Here is a 6426-nt window from a genome sequence, read left to right as displayed (position 1 = left end):
TGGTATACATTTTATTTATTTTGGTACGGATCTTTTTTGCTTTGTATATTTATGTGTAAAACAAAACACTTTGCTGTCAAGACTTGTGGCAACCTTCTAGGACAGAGTAGAACTGCCCCATAGAGTTCCCAAGAAGAGCCTGGTGGATTCGAACTGCCAACCTTTTGGTTAGCAACTGTAACACTTAACCACTACGCCACCAGTGAAAAGAACAAACAAATCTGGCTTGGAAGAAGTACAACCAGAATGTTCCTTAGAAGCAAGGATGGTGAGACTATGTCTTATGTACTTTGGACATGTTGTCAGGAGAGATCAGTTCCTGCAGAAGGACATCATGCTTGGTAAAGTATAGGGTCAATGAAAAAGAGGAAGACCCTCAATGAGATGGACTGACACAGTGGCTGCAACAAGGGGCTCAAGCATAACAACGATTGTGGACATGGCGCAGGACCAGGCAAGGTTTCATTCTGTTGTACATAGGGCTGCTATGAGTCAGAACTGACTCGACAGCACCTAACAACAGCAACATATTTATGTGTAATTTAAAAAAATCCCCATCACATCTAATATTGGGTGTTATATGTAGCAAGCCCTCAGGAAGTGTTTTTTAGACAAATGAGAGAATGAATAAATTAATGAAAAGTAAAGTAATGAGGGACTGTTATATTAATCTCCCAGGACACAATTCATCCCAAGAAGTAATGTGTTCCCTACTCCTAAAATGATATACATATCCAACTCAGGATGACTCCATGTGTGTCAAAGTAGAACTGTGCTCTGTAGGGTTTTCAGTGGTTGATTTTTGGAAGTAGGTCACCAGGCTTTTCTTCAGAAGCACCTCTAGGTGGACTGTGACCTCCAACCTTTCAGTTAGCAGTTGAACATGTGAACTCATTTGCACCACTCAGGAACTCCTAAAATGAAGTGACTCTGAAAGCTTATCATGTTTTAGCAAATGAAGATACTTTTGAAACTTACTTCACTCACCCATCCTTTTAGTTCTTGAGTACTTCTTGGTGTCGGGCTCTAAGCCTATCCTTGGGTGAAGTCATGATGGAGGTTGTGGTGACTGACTCAGCATATTGGAAAGTGAAGAAGAGCTTGTCAGAGAATTTCAACACTCTTATGTGTGGACGTGGGTTCCCAACTGCCAATACCACCCTGCGTCCTGGAAACTCTGGTGGCATAGTGGTTAAGAGCTATGGCTGCTAACCAAAAGGTCAGCAGTTTGAATCCACCACGTGCTCCTTGGAAACTCTATGGGGTAGTTCTACTCTGTCCTATAGGGTTGCTATGAGTTGGAATCGACTCGATGGCAAGGAGTTTTGGTATGGGTAGTATGCTCCCTCAGGTCCTTTCAGAGGTTACAGCCTTTGAGCGGATATGTGCCCATCAGAGTCTCTTGACTTGGTCACTTGGTCCTTTGAACCATCCAACCCAATTTTCTTTAACTCTTGGGGCTTCCCAAGAGACTTCCCCTCTGGGGACAGAATGCCCAGAGCACCCTGACGCTTCTGAGTCTCTGGGCAGGGTGTGCTAGTATATTACCAGCCTGGTTTACTGATCAGTCTCTGGGGAGTTGAATGGAGAGGGGGGTCACCTGAGCTTTAGCACCACTTTGAAAACTAACAAAGCTGAGGACCAGATCCTGTGGCCAGGTCGGGTAAGCCAAGGGCAAGTACCTGAAAGGTTCACCTTTGGCCAGCCTGCCAAGCCCTCCCAGCAGGGCTATAGGCTTATTACATGGCCTCTGTAAATCATGGCCCCAAAGAAAGAAACCCAGAATTAATGTCCCAAAGCCCCTTGCAATCTGTAAAGTTTGGTGTAAACAGTATGAGTGCTAGAATTCTGTAAGTGCCTAGAGATAAGGACCCTGTGTTTTAGTTTCCTCTAAGGTACCTGGCATAGTCCTTTGGTGGTATAGTGTCCTCAAAAAAAAAAAAAAAAAAAAAAAATTTAATAAGGTACTATTAAATAGCAACAACGTATGGTGTATTTAATATCTGTACTTACCCCTTCAAATATATTTTTCTTTGAAGTATTGGGGTCTATGGATAACTTTAAAAGCACATCAAAGTTCAAGAGTTTTTTGTTGAACTTTTCATTTTGAAATTTTAATAAAACATCTACTGGCCACTAAAGCCCACGTATCATGAGAACATAGGAACAAAATTGAGATAAGAAATTATTGGATAATGAGATACCACTTCAGACCTACTACAGTGACTATAATAAAAATTATAGATAATAACAAGTATTGGTGAGGCTGTACAGAAATTGGAACCTTCACACACTGCTTGTGGGAATGTAAAATGGTACAACCACTTTGGAAAATAGTCTGGCAATTCCTCAAAAGGTTAAACATAGAGTAATCATATGACCCAGCAATTCTACTCCTAAGTATATACCCAAGAGAAGTGAAACCCTATGGCCATACAACAACTCGAACATGAACACTCATAGCAGCTTTAAATGTAATAACCCAAAAGTAGAAACAACCCAAGTGTCCATCAACTGATGAATGAAAAAATAAAATGTGTATCCATACAATGGAATATTATTCAGCAATAAAATTTAATGAATTTCTGACACATGCTACAATATGGGCGAACCTTGAAAACATTGTGCAACATGAAGGAAGCCAGTCACAAAAGACCACATATAGTATGATTCTATATATACCCCAAACAGGCAAATCTGTGGATACAGAAAGTAGATTAGTGCCTGCCTAGGTCTGCGTCTGTATGTGTTAAGGAGGTTTGTTGGGAGGGGAAGGTGGAGTAACTGCTAACAGGTGTGAAGTTTTTTGGGGGGATAGTACGGTGTTCTAAATTGACTGTGGTGATGGTTGTACAACTCTGTAAATATACTAAAAACCACTGAATGTATGCTTTACACGGATAAATTTATGTATGTGAATTATATCTCAATAAAGCTGCTTAAAACAAGAAATTATTGTGAAGAAAAATTTAGAAGCATTTCACCCTTGATGTTAGTGTTCATTTGTCTTCCAGTTCTGATCATCCCTTTATTATGAGCTTCTCAACTGCAAAAGGGAAGCTGTGACACCACTACAGTTCTTTCCCGTGCCCTTGACAGGTGCTGCAAGTATGGTTTGCATCCAACTCAGTCTTCCTTCCTTTCCCAGAATCCTTCGTGGGCCATTCCCCAGTTCTGCAGTATTAGCCTGGGTCCCTTAGGCTCTATAAATCACACTCTCCACTCTGCCCTTTCACTTTAAAGTGATCTGAGATACTTTGTATAAAGGATGAGGCAGCACATAAAAATAACTAGTATTATACCGATTTGATTTGTCTCATCTGGTGGTTTGCAGGATACGTATTTTTAAAGTTCTAGCAAATGTGAGAAGCCACAGAAAATTGCCTTTCATCCAAATGGGGGTGCTAGATTTTTTATTTTACGTTATTGATCAGTGAGGTAGGTGCAATGATATTTTACTTTCTAGTTTTCCTGCCTGAGCGGCATCCACCCAGTCTGATGGAACTGCCAGGCCTACAAAATGAGACAGCCGTTCTACTGAGCACCCGAGATAGCTATAGTAAAGGCAGGCTCCCTGGATTCATGGGCCGTGCCGAGGCCAAGCAGCTACATTTCTCCAAACTGCAAATGCAACTTTAATACGATTTACAGAACGAGTGCTTTGTTACAGACAAAGTGGAAGAGTCTGTTTGGCAGTTGAAGTCAGACCATTTTGATTTTTACATGAAGATAGTTAAACATTGTCTTGACAGGTTTATTCTAATTTGGTAAAGGCAATAATTTCATGGGATAGTACCTGTTTCCAGCAGACAAGAAATCAAATGACATATTGCATTGGGCAAATCTGCTGCAAAAAATCTCTTTAAAGTGTTAAAAAGCGAAGATGTCACTTTGAGGACTAAGGTGCACCTGACCCAAGCCATGGTATTTTCAATTGCCTCATATGCATGCAAAAAAGCTGGACAGTGAATAAGACCAGAGAAGGATTGATGCCTTTGAATTATGGTGTTGGCGAAGAATATTGAATATACCATGGACTGCCAGAAGGATGAATAAATCTGTCTTGGAAGAAGTACAGCCAAAATGCTCCTTACAGGTGAGGATGGCAAGACTTCGTCTCATGTACGTTGGACATGTTATCAGAAAAGACCAGTCCCTGGAGAAGGACACCATGCTTGGTAAACTAGAGGGTCAGCAAAGAAGAAGACCCTCAATGAGATGGATTGACACAGTGGCTGCAACAGTGGGCTCAAACATAATGGTGATTGTGAGGATGGAGCAGGACTGGACGGTGTTTTGTTCTGTTGTGCACAGGGCCACTATGAGTTGAAACTGACTCAACAGTACATAACACATACACACAACTGTTTCCTTGCAGTCATGTTTCCTGCTGCTACTCTTATATTTTCTTCTAATTGCCAGATTGATGGGCTTCCAAGAATTTACTCAAAAAACATTTTCAGACAAAGAAAGACAAATCAGAGGGACTTGCTTTCTCCCCTGAAAGGCACTTCTAACAGTGGGGGAAAAGGGACTGTTTTTACATATCATTTACAAATTATGTCTGGCTTTTTAATAGCCTTTTTACCTATTTAATTTATATTAAAGTAATACATGTACTTAGTTTTAAAGTCAAATACTACTACAAGGTTTATAAAGAAAAATAGCAATCCCCTTCCCACCCAATCCCCTCTCCAAATACCTGTTTCCCAAAGGAAACTCTTTTAACCTTGTTAGCTGTTTCTACCGTTATTTACCTTCAGATTTCTGAATAATAATATCATATCTTTTTCTTTATTTTTCAGTTATAGATATTACCCATTAACTTCCTGCTATGGAAGATCAGAATTCAGGTCTCTCATACTTTTCCACCCCATCATTCCAGAAATTCCTGTTTTCTCTCTTCTGTATAGAATCCTTTGTTTGTTGTTGTTGTACTTGTTAATCTCTTGTTATCCTCTTTCTTGATTTACTCCCCTTGTTTTGGTAGAGCATATCCTCTAGTAACTTCCTGAAAAACGAAAGGTACATTTTGAGATCTCATCTTTCTTTTCAACCTCATACTTGCTTGAAAGTTTAGCTGAGTATGATATTATTGTTTGGAAATTATTTTCCCTCAGAACCTCAAAGACATTTACTCCATTGTACTCTAAGTTTCGTACTGCTGTGGAGAAGTCTGATGCCATTCTCATTCTGCTATGTGACCAGTTGTGTTCTCTGTCTCTCTGTGAGATTTTTTAGGACACTTACACTTAGAACTCTGAAATATGACGGTATGATGATATGGTCACTTTCATCCTTTGTGCTGGACCTTTATTGAGCCCATTCATTCTGAAAACTCACATCCTTCAGGGAAATTTTCTGGTATAATTTCTTTGATAAATCTTTGGTCTATTTTATCTGTCCTGTCATTCAGAAATTAAAATCAGTTGCCACCTAGTTGATTCCAACTCATGACAACTCAATGCATGCCAGAGTAGAACTGTGCTCTACAGGGTTTTCAATGGCTGATTTTTCAGAAGTAGATCACCAGACCTTTCTTCCCAGGTGCCTCTGGCTAGACTCGAATCACCAACCTTATGGTTAATAGTCAAGTACTTTAACCATTTGCACCACCAAGAGACTCCTTCAGAAATTAGACTATCTGATTTGATTCACTGGTTTTCTTTTCTCCATCTTTTTGTCTACTTATTCTATTTTCTGGGAAAGTTAATCTGTTACCTTCCAATTTATCTACAGCATTTAAACAGATTTGTTCACTTACCTTTCAGCACATTTTCTTGTTAAACTGATGCCAAAAATCACTTGCAACCTGGTTTTTAAGCTTTCTAAAAGAGTATTTTTTAATTACCAGTTAAGTAGAAATATTAAATGCACTGAAATTTTCAGTCAATATTCTCCTGGTCTTTTTTGCAGCACTTCTTTTTTTTCCTTTTCCAAGTATGTAGAAATATACAAAAAAAAAATGCTTAGAAAAAAATACTGGAAAGAAATTCATCAAATCAGCAAAACTTATAAGCCCAGGTTGTTGGTTTATATTTGACTTTTTTTCTCCTATAAGCTATTTTATATTTTCCAAATTTTCTACACTAAGTCTGAATTACTTTTATAATTGGGGGGAATACTTTAAAACATAGATAGCATGAAAGGGTTATGACAGAGCTGTGTGGACAAAGAAGAAGAAAACTCAGAGCAGTGGGTGAGAGAAAGCTTCTTGGAAGGTGTCACTTTAGTCAGGCATTAAAGGTGAGGGGATCATAACTACATTTTTTAAATACCAAGGAAAACAGAAAGTAAATTAAAATTTTTTAATTCCAGTATTATGAAATACACTAAATAAAAGTAAATGAAAAACTTCCTAGACATATCCAAATACCTAGTGAAATTGATTTACTAGGTCTGAAGGTTCAGGGTCATAGTCTTATG

Source organism: Elephas maximus, chromosome 8 (assembly GCF_024166365.1).
Source record: "Elephas maximus indicus isolate mEleMax1 chromosome 8, mEleMax1 primary haplotype, whole genome shotgun sequence".
In the NCBI taxonomy this organism is placed as follows: domain Eukaryota; kingdom Metazoa; phylum Chordata; class Mammalia; order Proboscidea; family Elephantidae; genus Elephas; species Elephas maximus.
Note: the sequence above shows the minus strand (reverse complement) of the source record.